General features: G+C 43.1%; 1 protein-coding gene across 5 annotated transcripts in view; it reads right to left on the bottom strand.

The window, feature by feature from the left end:
- The window catches only part of TDRD3 (tudor domain containing 3), a 301,146-nt gene that overhangs the window by 160,534 nt on the left and 127,769 nt on the right, over window positions 1-12,843 (bottom strand). Inside the window, exon 1 of one of the 5 annotated variants that reach the window (XM_037895000.2) lies at window positions 2,346-2,435. The exons of the other annotated variants lie outside the window; for them this stretch is intronic. The gene's annotated coding sequence lies outside the window, so the exon portion shown is untranslated. Of the gene's footprint in view, window positions 1-2,345; window positions 2,436-12,843 lie in introns of those variants that run through there. 5 annotated transcript variants of the gene reach the window in all.

Genomic DNA, 12,843 nt, shown 5'->3' with positions numbered 1-12,843 from the left:
AGGAGTACTTGTGGCACCTTAGAGACTAACCAATTTATTTGAGCATAAGCTTTCGTGAGCTACAGCTCACTTCATCGGATGCATACTGTGGAAAGTGTAGAAGATCTTTTTATACACACAAAGCATGAAAAAATACCTACCCCCACCCCACGCTCCTGCTGGTAATAGCTTATCTAAAGTGACCACTCTCCTTACAATGTGTATGATAATCAAGGTGGGCCATTTCCAGCACAAATCCAGGGTTTAACAAGAACGTCTGAGGAACGGGGGTGGGGGGTTAGGAAAACAAGGGGAAATAGGTTACCTTGCATAATGACTTAGCCACTCCCAGTCTCTATTCAAGCCTAAGTTAATTGTATCCAATTTGCAAATGAATTCCAATTCAACCGTTTCTCGCTGGAGTCTGGTTTTGAAGTTTTTTTGTTGTAATATCGCAACTTTCATGTCTGCTGGAAATGGCCCACCTTGATTATCATACACATTGTAAGGAGAGTGGTCACTTTAGATAAGCTGTTACCAGCAGGAGAGTGGGGTGGGGGTAGGTATTTTTTCATGCTTTGTGTGTATAAAAAGATCTTCTACACTTTCCACAGTATGCATCCGATGAAGTGAGCTGTAGCTCACGAAAGCTTACGCTCAAATAAATTGGTTAGTCTCTAAGGTGCCACAAGTACTCCTTATAATTTGCTTAGACACTTTAAAAAAAAAAAATCTCCCTAGACACCTATCTGCATCTTTGGATGTCTAAATACCTTTGATAATCTGCCCCCTGTCTTTCAAGTTCTTAGAATTAGTACATGTCATCTTCTCCCGCTTGTTTTTTTATTTATAGATTGGAAAAGAAAAACAAACTCTCCTGCTTTTACAACTTGCAGTTAGATTCCAAACTTTAATGAATTACTCCAAATGAAGAAAATATTGTCTCTGTGCCTGCTAGCTAAACTGAAACCAAAAATAATTAAGGCAAAAGCTTTCCTGCAGAACAGAAACTGAAAGTATTACATTTAGAAAAAAAATCAAAATACCAACATTCACTCCATTGTAAAAGTTGAAAATAATATAGATACCGAATGCAACATGTGACATTGTAACTTATTTATAAAGCTTGAGTTGACCTGGCAAACAGAGACTAGGGACCTATCCTCCATGATCATATCCTGTGCTCAAGTTATTGGGCTCAATACAGCAATAACTGGACAAAAACTTAATTTAAAGGGGAACTGGGGCAATGGTGACAGTAGACAACTCTGACAAGGGACTGGAGTAAGCAGGGAGAAGTGGGACCAACTAGGTGAAGAGACTGGAACTAAAAGCTAGAGCGGGAAGAAACAAGGAGCCTGAGATGGGCATGCAGGAGAGGGACACCTATCTGCATCTTTAGGCACCTAAATAACTTTGAAAATTTGGGCCATGATGACCACAAACAATCCATCAAGTCACTAACTATAATTACTTTCTTTGTTTAATAAATCACTTAGTTTTAAATGCAAAGGGACAACTGAAATGTGATGGGTTACCCTGGGTGGGAGATTAGGACTGGGACCCAGGGGAATGGAGGGGAGGAAAGAGAGCCAGACTGGAAAAGGAACTGTGAGATAGGGGAACTGAGACTGATTGGAAAAGAACAGTGGGATGAGAAGGCTGAAGAGTGGAGTGTGTGCAGGCAAAGAGGATGGTACTAGGATAGCCAGGGAAGAGGAAGAGACAGGACTGGAACAGGGACAGGACAGAGATGATGAACCTGATGGGGTCAAGTTTGGGAGAATGGGCAGAAGAGCTTGAGCCTACGAGAGCACACTCCCCTCCACAGCCTGGAATGGAACTCAAGATTCTTGAGTCTCGCACCATTCCTCTGCTGTCAACAAAATTTCTGTGAAACCCACTGGCAAACTGTGTGTCTCGTTCCCCTATACTGTTGGTCCACATAGCAGGAGAACAACCTACTTTTGCTACCAGTTATTCCATCTGCAAAGTGGCAGAGGTCTTTGTGATAGAGCTCCAGGTTCCAAGCCATCTGATGAACCAGGATGCTACATCATGAAATTTCTATTTTTATCAGTTTGCTTTTTTTAAAAAAAACAAACTAACTTTTTAGGGCAATTTCCTAGGTTAAAATAGCATCATTAAGGTTGCTAAATGATGAACTCTAAAGTTAGGAAATGCCAGAATTAAGGTCGACTGTGCAACCTTAATTTCACCCCCTTGTATCTATGATTATGATACAGTCTTTAAGTACATGATCACATTCTATATACACACAGACATCCACATATATACGTGTACACACACACACACACACACACACACACACAGGACCCATGCCTCATTCAGTGCACAGGATGAACCTGATCTCGGGATGAATACGGGTTGGGTAGTGAAGGAGGCTGTTGGATCTACGACTCCGTCTCATTTGTTGAATAAGCTGTGATGTGTATTGAAGGAGGCAGGGGACTGCAGGAAAAGAAAGGACAATCTCATGACTAAGACTGTTGAATGCTGCCCTGAAGAAACAGGTGCTATCCTTTCCTCTGCCACAGCATTCCTACATGATGCTGGGCAAGTCACTTAAACCAAAGTTTTCACGGTTGGTCACTAAGTGCATGTTTCTCATTTTCTGGGTGCCTACTTTGAGACCTTTGTGTCTGATTTACAGAAGGGCTAAGCATTTATAGCTTCAGCTGAAGTCAGTGGGAGCTTTATTTGAATATATAAAGTGCTTTACAATGCTAAAAATCAGGTCCTCGGTGTTTCAAATTGACCACACAAAATTAGTGTACACTTTCGACCTTAAGTTCTCTGTGCCTCTGCTCTCCATTTGTAATACCACCCGCTCAACTCACAGGCCAGACATCAAAATTAATTAATTGTCTGTAAAGCATTCTGATACCGTATAGATGAATGCCATAGAAAAGCCCCCCCAAAAATAATTTTTCTTTTTCCAAAGCAGGGTTTGAATAGTGTGCAGTAAATAAGGCTTGGGGCCACACAAAATTATTACGTGATGATTAGGGCCCTACCAATTTCAACAGCCATGAAAAACGCATCACGGACCGTGAAATAAGCCCTTCCCCATGAAATCCGATATCCCCTTGTTCCTAGGAGCGCCCCAGCAAAGGGGGCTCTAGCTCCAGCTGGACTGGGGAGGGACAGAACTTGTCCATCCCTGCACAGCCACTCGGGGGGGGGGGGGGAGGGGGGGCGGAGACCAGACCCACCTACAGGTACCTCACCCCGCTGCAGGATGCTCTGGGACTGGGGTGCAGCCCCAGAGATTCCTGCAGTTGGAGGGAGTGCCCCATCTCGGGGCTCCTAGGTGCTAGTCCAGGCAGGACAGGACTTGCTCTTTTTCTGCAGGCTGCTCTTGGATATCTCTCCCAGCTGTAGATAGCTCCACACCACCTCCTCCCAACTCGCTTCCTGTCTCCCGCCCTTTGCAGCTTCTTGTGGAGGGGATATTGTACAGGGAGCTGACCCCCTTCCAGGTGCAATTATTAGCTTATTTTAATAAAGACAAAAAGAAAGTGATGCACTTGACAGAATTTTTGATTGACACTTTACAGCAGCAAATCACATTCAGGGCTCATTTCATTGATTGGCAGATATGGATATCGGGGAGGTTTTGTAGTGTAGTGATCTTAATTGATTGCCTACCAGAAGACACATGCAATGCCTGTAAAATGAGTGTCCCAAGTAAATAAAAAACCTCAAATTATTACTGCAAAGGATGATGTGAAAGAATTCTACATGTTGACGGTGACAAACTAGTTTGAACAAGCTACAATATTTAATTGGATCACAGACTGTAGGATAGGTATCCACGGGGCAATGCTCACATTGTCAATGATGGTGCTCCCACTGTGGATGTAATCTGTCGACAGAGGAAGCTAGTGTGAACATGAGATTCTGATTTTTATAATGTCGACATCATTTTTGTAGACAAAAATTGGTAGCGTAGACATGGCCTTAGACTTGGAAACCCATCAAAGCAGAAAGAGGGCTGAAGATAGTGCATTTCTGGTAAATGAAAAATTGAAAAAAAAAAAACCCACAATTTCTTCTCTTCTTAAGAAGGCAACAGAGAGCTCTGAGACCCATCACTGAGCTAGAATAGAACTCGTGGATGCATTTGCAAGTGCTAATACACCGTTAAAACCTGATCACCCAAAGCTGCGTGAGTTCATTCAATGGAATGTACAAAATGCCGGTTGCTTACCAAGTGAGAAGCAGCTATGACAGGACTACCTTCCAAAGGTTTTTGCTACACATTTTGAGAAGGAGTCCCAAATTAACCTATTTGAGTCTTTTACAATGATTTCAGATGAGTCCACAGATGAGCAAGACAACTGTGTACTGCATGTTCTGTTTGATTTTATTTCTGACAAGGCCAAAGATGTACAGACAGGAAAGCTAACAGTGCTTGCCGACTGCGTTTGCTGTTAAGTACGCTACAGTTCCTCAAGCAATAATTAAAACCGTTTCAAAATACAGTGCAAACTTTGACAAAGTATCTGTTTTCGTAAGTGACAATGCAACTTATATGACAATCTTTCAAATCAGTTCTCCAAGGTCTAATGCCAAATGCGGTCCATATTACATGTAATGCATATCTAATTTCTCTTGTCAGTGAGCTGTGGAGGTGTGAGTTTGGTAAAGTTGATAAACTGGTCTGCTACATTAAATAGATCTTTTAACACTGCCCTAGCCGCAAACTTTGATACAGGCAGCACATTGCAAACATGACTGAAATTACTGAAATTGTGGAACAAAAAGTTGCACTTCCCCAAGAGCCAGTAATTACTTGTTGGAATTCCTAGTTTTGGGCTGTACAATACTATGCAGCTCATCTGAAGTACTACTCTGAGTTCGTCTCAGAAGAGCTGACACTGACACCAAAAACGCAGGTTTTAACAGAACTGTCAACCGCTCTAAACGATGCTCATCTGAACGAGGAAGTTCAGTTCGTTGCCATGGACTTAATCACTTGGTTTGAATCTCAACATGCCACAATCCACCAAGCATACAACAAAGTAATGGATGTATTGTTCTGGGCTGAAGCACAGTCAAACGAAAATCACTCTGACAATGCTGAGTTAAATGCCAGCGCTCAGCAGGTGAGTTCGTGCGTGGCAAAGAAGCTCAGACAACACTCTACTGCTATGGAGAAGAGCGAATCGACGTAGCAAAAACAGCTCAAAAGTTTCAGCAACCTGAAACTTTAGGGTTCCTAAAAGCAGTGTGTATTTCTGACCCTGCACAAATGCACCTGTTGATGTCGGATTTAACCTCACTTAATGCAATTCCTGGCTCTGATAAGAATTGTAGGTTGGAGATGCTTGCTTACAAAAACATTGTGAAAGAAGAGGACTGTAGTTTGTCTGTGCTACAGTTTTGGAACGCAGTGGAAGGCAGAATCCCCCATCTTGCAAGTCTAGCTCAGTGCTATCTGACAATTCCAACGAAGTCCATGGATGCAGAGACAGCAGTGTCTAAACACAGACAGCTGTTTTCAGCACAGAGACAGGGAATGAAGAAAGACACGGTTGCTGCATGCTCCATGCTGACATTCAATTAATGACATTTGAAACCAGAACTTTTTCCCCCCCACTTGTTTTTCATAGAATCATAGAAGATTAGGGTTGGAAGAGATCTCAGGAGGTCATCTAATCCAATTAGGGTGACCAGACAGCAAGTGTAAAAAATCGGGACAGGGGGCGGGGGGTAATAAGTGCCTATATAAGAAAAAGCCCCAAAAATAGGGACTGTCACTATAAAATCAGGACATCTGATCACCCTAACTCCAACCCCCTCCTCAAAGTTTTTGTTAACTTAAGGCTGTGGTTCTCAAGTTTGAGGCTATCAATTGAAATCACTACACTACAAAACTCAGATGCTCCTACTTACCAATCAGGGAGTTGAGCCCTGAGTGTTATTTGCTGCTAAGTGTCAATCAATAAACCCTGTCAAGTTCACATAAACTTTATTTATTTTATTGAAACAAGCTAATAATTGCATCTGGAAGGGGGGTGCACCCTGTACAGTCACCCCTCCCCCTGCGGAGCGACGGGGGCAGGAAGTGGGAAGGAAGGGTGCAGAGCTTTCTGCAACTGGGAGAGATATCCAAAGAGCACTCGTGCAGATGAAGAGCAAGTCTTGCCCTACATTCCCTCTAAGGTGCGCGGCTGCGCAGCAGGGCACTAAGGGCCACGCACTTAATTAGCAGAGCTGCGCAGGCATGCACTTTGTACTCAGGGGTTTGGCCAAGGTGGGCCTGGAAGATGGCAGTGGGGTGAGGTGGGGGTGGCGATGGGGGAGCTTGGGGCATGTAGGGCTGCAGCAACTCCCCCAGCCCAGGGCTGCAGTGCAGCAAGGAGAGACACCTCCTTCCCAACTCTTTGGCTGCGGCAGGGCCAAACGCCCCCTACTCCTGACTCCGGGGCTGCGGTGGGGCCAAACGCTCCCCCCCTCCCCCCGCCCCGGGGCTGAGGTGGGGCCAAACGCTCCCCCCCTCCCCGCCCCGGGGCTGAGGTGGGGCCAAACGCCGCTTCCCCGCCCCAATCCCGGGGCTGCAGAAGGGCCATACACCCCCACCCACAACGCTGCTGCGCCAGGGAGAGAGGACTCCCCCATCCCAGTGCTGCTTGTGGGGAGCAAAGGCTGGAGGGGAGTCCTCTCTCCCTACCACAGCCCCAGGGCAGCCTGCACCCCAAACCCCTCATCCCTGGCCCCACCCCAGAGCCCGCACTCCCCACACCCCAACCCTCTGCCCCAGCAAATCACCGATATATTGGTGCACATAAAATTCATTTGCACATGGATGGGAAAAATTAGACGGAACATTGGTTGTCCCTTCCAAGACGGCCAGGATTAGCAGCTAGGAGCCCCTGGCTGGGGCGCTCCCAGCAGCATGGGTGAGATCCGACCCACCTCCACCCCCGAGAACCTCCTGCGGCTGTAGGAAGCTCTACTGTTGCTGCCTTTGGAGTCCAGCTCTGAAAGCAGCACAGAAGTGAGGGTGGCAATCCCATGATCCTCCTACAGCAGGTTTGCGAACTCCCCACCCCCCGATCCCTTTTTGGGTCAGGACCCCCACAGTTACAAACCATGAAATTTCAGATTTAAACATCTGAAAACGTGAAATTTACCAATTTTCAAATCCTATGGCCATAAAACTGACCATAATGGACTGTGAATTTGGTAGGGTCCTAGTGATGGTTTAAAGACTGTATTATAATGCACATGAACAAGGGGGGATGAATTAAGATTGTACAGTCAACCCTAATTCTAGCTTAATAATAATTCAATAATAATAATAATTCAATAAAAATAATATTCTTGTAACATAGTTTTTGTGCTTTATTACACATAAACTTGCCACGCAAATACTGAAAACTTAAAGTCCAATGCTCCATTAAGAAACTAAACCCCTAATAAAATATATGCTTGCAATATCTGTTTACTTAACTAATTAATTAGTTTATATACCTTTTGTAAATTAAATATTTGAAAACAGTTCCTTCTTCACTTTGGAGCTCAAAATTCTGTATTTCCCTTTCAAAAACTGGTGATATCACAACTACCTAAAACAATATGGGGATTGGACAGGAAGGATGGCTTTGAAGCACAGGACTGAAAGTAAGGACTTCCAGGCCCTGTTCCAGGTAATGTCATGTACTCATTTTGTGACACTGGGCAAATCACTTATGGGTTTATTTTCAGAGGTCCTAGGGAGCTACAACTCCTATTAAGTTAGCCTCAGGCACTCAGCCCCTTTAAAAGTCAGCCCACTAATTTCGGGGCTCAGTTTCTCCACTAGTACAATAGGGATAATAATACTACTTTACCTCACAGAGTATAAGCCTTAACTCAATTTTAGTAATGCTTTGAAATCTTTGGGTTTAAAGCACTGCAACTGAAAAGTACTTTTAACTCTATGTTGAGAGTTCCACAGGCCAGGACTATGTTACTTGCCTTTATCACAAACATAATAGAAAAAAATATCACCTGCTGCCACAGAGCAAGACACTGACTCTTGAACACTGGCTTCTGCAAATTATATCAGGGGCACGTGTTTTTAAATGGTCTGATTTTAAAACATACACTTGAAATTGTTAGTGATTTTACATTTTAAAGGTAATTGCCAAGTTTAAAAAATCAATTGAAAAGATAATCATTAAAGAAACCATTAGAAAAACTAACATACAAAAACAAACTAGATAAGAAAAGCTTATATTACAGATCTCATCCTTCAAGTATAAAGCCTCAGGCTTGGCTTTCCTTTCCTTTCCTTTCCTGTGTTTAAAAAAGAAATTAAAAGGCAAAACCTACATGGATCAGGTCACTTTAGTACATGAAGCAATATTACCAAAAAAAATTAAGAGCAAAATGTATCAACTAGCTTTCTTCCAGCAAAGCATCCGTTAAAATATAATCTCCTTCCTTTTTCTTAACTAGTCTTAATCTAATCCATTTAAAAAAAAATTCTGATTGATCTTGTAACTGCAGTTCTCTCTCAATTTTTAGGTTCTTTTTATAATGTATTCCTAGCTTGAAACACATAGGACTCTCAGAGAAACCATGCATCACAGCAAACTATGCCCACACCTTTTCTGCATGTCAAAATACACCTATAATTTAAGTTTTTGGTGGGGAGGAAGACCTCCCTATTGATGCAAAAATGATCTTAATGAAATTATACAACATTTTTAATATTAGGTCATTACAAACTTATTTGTGCCTTTACAAGTGTGGCGTTGCATTCCATATGCTTTATGGAAATATCCTTATGAGTATGGCATAACTGGAATATGCTTCACGCTAAATACCCCTTCTATGGTGTCATTAGAAAGCTTGTAATCTCCTAAGTGACGTCCTAAGGGGATCTCTGTGACCAAACCCGTCACAGTAGCATAGTCGGCAGGATATGTGCACAGCTGATTGCTTTGAGACACTGGTAATGATTTTAAGTGAGTTTTGAGTGTGGTGGCTGGAGAACAGACAAAGGAGTTTCTGTTTGCTTATTTCGGGTAAGGGAATTAGGGACAGAAAAATCAGCAAAATGAGCAAGAGCGAAGCTCAAAAGAAGTTCTCAAAACTTGGAACTGCACAAGTTGCAGATTGCTGAGAAGGAAAATGAATACAAAAGGCAGATGGAATTAAGACAAATGCAAACTGATGCACAAATTGCCAGGGAGAAAGCTGCGCACCAGCAAGCCCTGGAATTCAGGCAGCTAGAGGCTAACGAAAAAAGGCAGAAGAAGGAGAGAGAGAGGAGCAAGCCCTGCAGTTAAAAGACAAAGAAACTGAGGCCCAGAAACAGGCTCAGATAGAAGCACAAAAAGCTGCACTAGAATTAAAAGACAAAGAAATACAGGCCAGAATGCATGAACAGGCCCAAATGCATGAAGCATGGACTGGGTGTAATGGAGTGCAAGATACAGAACTCTTCATCAGCTGGCTTCACTTCCCCAAAAATCCACAAATGGGAACGGTTATGCCCACCATATGATGAATCCAGTGATACTGCCGAATATTTCATCACCTTTGAGAGACTGTGCACTTTCCATGCGATTCCTGAGAATCAAAAGATGACTACTTTGGTTGCAAAATTGACTGGAAGAGCTCTGGACATATTCAATAAAATGGCTATTGCTGATGTTTCAGACTATGGTGTATTTAAGGAATTGGTTTTGAAACAGTTTCAAATTACACCTGAAACCTACAGGGTTAAATTCAGGAGCCTTAAGAGGGAAACTGGATTAAGTAACGTGGCTCATGTAAATGAAATGAGGGATTTGTTAGGCAAATGGGTAAGGGGAAAAAGGCATTACAAGCTTTTAAGAAATATGTGATTTGGTTGCTCAGGAACAGTTCCTGAATATGTGCAGTGACGATGTAAAACAGTATTTGTGGTACAAAAAGGCGGATGCAGTAGTATCCCAGGCTACTGCCTCTTACCACACAGGATTTGTAAAGGTTGCTTCTACACAACCAAGCAGTGAGCATATACATGCTGTTAAGCTTAATGGCAAAGTGCTCCAAGCACCTTTAGCTAAGGTACACATGGAAACTGGTGATTTGCTGAACTGACTGTCGCAGCAGTGACACACAATTTTGCACCGTTTCTACTGCGGCATGACTTTTTTAATGTGACAGATTCTGTCCTAGGGTTTGTTAGCAACAAGAAGGAATCTTGTGCTGAAAGCCCCAGAGGGGAGGGTGAAGTCACATGTGCTGCTAGGAAAATACAAGAGTGTCTCTTGAATTCCTCTGTAGCAGTGGAAAATGGGCTTTTGGGGGCAGGGATGGTCAAGACCAGTTCCTCTAGCCCCGGAGCTCAAGGCAGGTCCTTGAGGGAAGGGGTGGATAGAACCAGCTCCTGTCCTGTGATCATCTCCCTGGGGGAAGAGGATGATCCACCTGGTAACAGAGGGGCCTTCCCAGCTGCTGACTGCCAGGAAATTGCAGGTCAGCAGGGGACAGGCCCTGCCCTAGGGTGCATAGGGACATGTATCCTGGAGGGGAGAGTTCACCCAGCTGACCTTTTGGAAACAGAGAGTGAGGTGACCAAGGGGATCTTAACAATTCAAAGCACTCCACTGAAGGATGTTGTTCCTGCTACACGTGTAAGAGATAAAACTGTCCCTTCAAGGCAAGAGGAAGGAACACTTTGCATTTGGGAAGCTTCACAAGCGGGTGGGGCCTGACACAAAGAGATTCCAGAGGGAGGGGCCGAGGGCAGGCATGGCTGCAGTGTACTCTTTCCTTGCCAAAACCCAAAACACATACCTGAATTAAGAGCCTTCACCAAAAAGACAGAAGACTCTGTGTCTAAACCCCTACCATGGTACACAAAGAAATTAGGAAATGCAACTGACACTGCACACGCTAAACGGTGCGCACCTGTCTGCCGTGGATTTGCTAGATATCTTGTGTCTTTGGCTACTTCACCTATAGGTCAAGACAAAGGAGTTAATATTAATGGTAAATGCTTTGAAGATGTGTGACATACCTGATTTTTGGAAAAAACTTTTATACATGCTAGGGATGGTGACAAGACAGTCCCACAAGCATGTTGCTTTTCAGCTTATACCTATAAACAGGCTGGAAGCCTGGCACAGCAGCAAAAGCATAATAGGCCTATGCTGCTGTGTGGAAAGGGAAACTGAGACACACCCCGCCTCATGGCATTGGTGGCTAAATGCCAAGACACTTACAGTTTAATCGATATTGCTGTCTGCATTCTGTTAGCAATTCTACACCCTAACACGTTTTCAGGCACCTGGGGACCAGGAACCCAGAACTCTGCAAGAACCCCTATGAATAGCATTATAGTGTTTGATAATGCTGGAGGGGGGTATGACCAGAGCTGAACCAGAATTTTAAATGTGCTGCCTCTGCCATGGACAGTGTCCAAGTCTCTGGCAATAAGTTCAGGAGGAGGGTGTGATGTTGCACACTATATGCTTTATGGAAATATGCTTATGAATATGACATAACTGGAATATGCTTCATGCTAAATACCACTTCTTTGGTGTCATTAGAAAGCTTGTAATCTACTAAGTGTGTTCATCCTATTTGTTTGAATGTATTATTTCTATATCTGGAGTTCGGAGAATAAGATATAAACTTGTGTCACTGATGCAACCATATTAAGTGGAGGCCGTTAAGGGTGCCCCAGAAACAATCAGTTATAAATGGCCTTAGTTACTTGAAAGCCTTCCTGTGTAAGCATGGACCAGCCCATAGGGAATGGAGACTTCAGTGACATGTGACCATGTCACCTGATAATGAAATCAATCTTATATCTGGTACCTTTCCATTTAGAAGGAGGGGTGGGGACCCAGAGAGACAAAGGATTCCCACCTTGTGCCAAAGCTATAAAAGGGGATGTAGCAGGACAAAGGAGGCCAATCATGAGAAAACCCCAGCTTATCACCTGAGATGTCTGCTGGAACTAACAAGGACTGTACCAGGGGAAACGATTGGAGTATAGGAATAGGAAGGAGTCTAGTCTGTGAAAGAAGCTTATTGGAACATCTCTGAGGGTGAGATATTACCTGTAATCAGTTTCTTAATGTATTAGGCTTAGACTTGCGTGTTTTTGCTTTATTTTGCTTAGTGCCTTACTTTGTTCGGTCTGTTATTACTTGAAACCACTTAAATCCTACGTTTTATACTTAATAAAATCACTTTTGTTTATTAATGAACCCAGGGTAAGTGATTAATACTTGGGGGAGCAAACAGCTGTGCGTATACCTCTATCAGTGATATAGAGGGTGAACAATTTATGAATTTACCCTATATAAGCTTTATACAGAGTAAAACAGATTTATTTGGGGTTTGGATCCCACTGGGAGCTGGGTGTCTGGGTGCTGCAGATAGGTAACCTGCTGAGCAGTTTTAGTAAAAGTCTGCAGCAGGCTAGTATGTCTGGCTCAACAAGGCAGGGTTCTGGAGTCCCAAGCTGGCAGGGAAAACGTACTCAGAGGTAATTTCAGTACTTCAGGTGACAGTCCCAAGAGGATCTCTGTGACCAAACCCATCACAACAAGTATGTCATAGCCGAGATATTTGAAAATATAACAATACTGCACATTTTAATTAGTTTTGTTATAAAAAATTCAAATTAACCAAAGGAATTTCCAGGAGGCTTCTGCTTTCTGGTGTGCCAGAGACAAGTAAGTGTCATGGATGTAACTCCTCCTTGGCTATAAAACCACATTTATTACTCCTAAGGGTGTTTATATAAAATCAGAAAAGCTGCATTTTTAACTTTTTCTTGCTTTACATTTTCTTTGCCAATTACTTTTATACTATGTTTTGAAAAATGGATATATGCTTGGT

This window comes from Chelonia mydas, chromosome 1 (genome assembly GCF_015237465.2).
Source record: "Chelonia mydas isolate rCheMyd1 chromosome 1, rCheMyd1.pri.v2, whole genome shotgun sequence".
Taxonomy (NCBI): Eukaryota; Metazoa; Chordata; order Testudines; family Cheloniidae; genus Chelonia; species Chelonia mydas.
Note: the sequence above shows the minus strand (reverse complement) of the source record. Positions and strands in the feature narration are given on the sequence as shown.